This window comes from Bison bison, unplaced genomic scaffold (assembly GCF_000754665.1).
Source record: "Bison bison bison isolate TAMUID 2011002044 unplaced genomic scaffold, Bison_UMD1.0 scf7180017864201, whole genome shotgun sequence".
NCBI classification, from domain to species: Eukaryota; Metazoa; Chordata; class Mammalia; order Artiodactyla; family Bovidae; genus Bison; species Bison bison.
Genome location: NW_011494773.1, coordinates 4,709,377 through 4,710,110, shown reverse-complemented (window position 1 = coordinate 4,710,110; position 734 = coordinate 4,709,377).

Below are 734 nucleotides of genomic sequence, written 5' to 3'. Positions count from 1 at the left end.
CCATAGGCTATGTTTATATGGAGCTATCAGTTTAGCCTTTTAAACTGAATTAGCTTGTCTATTATAGAAATAGTTTCCAAGCAATTTTGGGTGTTATTTATAGCATCTGGATTTACTCCAACATGTACTGTTTGAAAGACTTATGTCTTGGAACTATTCAAAACTTACTTTATTGCTTAGAGAAATAATAGTGAAATCAATAATGACTTTCTTGAATGGGCATACATGAAATGCTTGCACAATAGGATAAGTGTTTCACAGAGATTGGGCTTCCCTGATGACTCAGATGGTAAAGAATCTGCCTCCAGTGCAAGTAGACCCAGGTTCAATCCCTGGGTTGGGAAGATCCCCTGGAGAAGGAAATGGCAACCCACTCCAGTATTCTTGCCTGGAGAACTCCATGAACAGAGGAGCCTGGTGGGCCACAGTTCATGGGGTTACACAGAGTCTGACACGGCTGAGCGACAAACACTTTCACTTTCATACAGATATTAAAGTGTACCTGACCTCCTTAGAAGCAGGTTAGTGCTGTACTTGCTATGTATAGCTAAAGTTATGATCATTTAACTCATATGACTTTTCATATTCATATTTTTGATCTCTGGTCTTTTGTCTTCACCTTGTTTGTAGAATGTACCCCTGATTTTTAGTAATATCAACTTTGAAATGGTCTATTGATTTAGTTAAGTGGTGGCTCAGATGATAAAGAATCTGCCCACAATGCAGGAGACCTG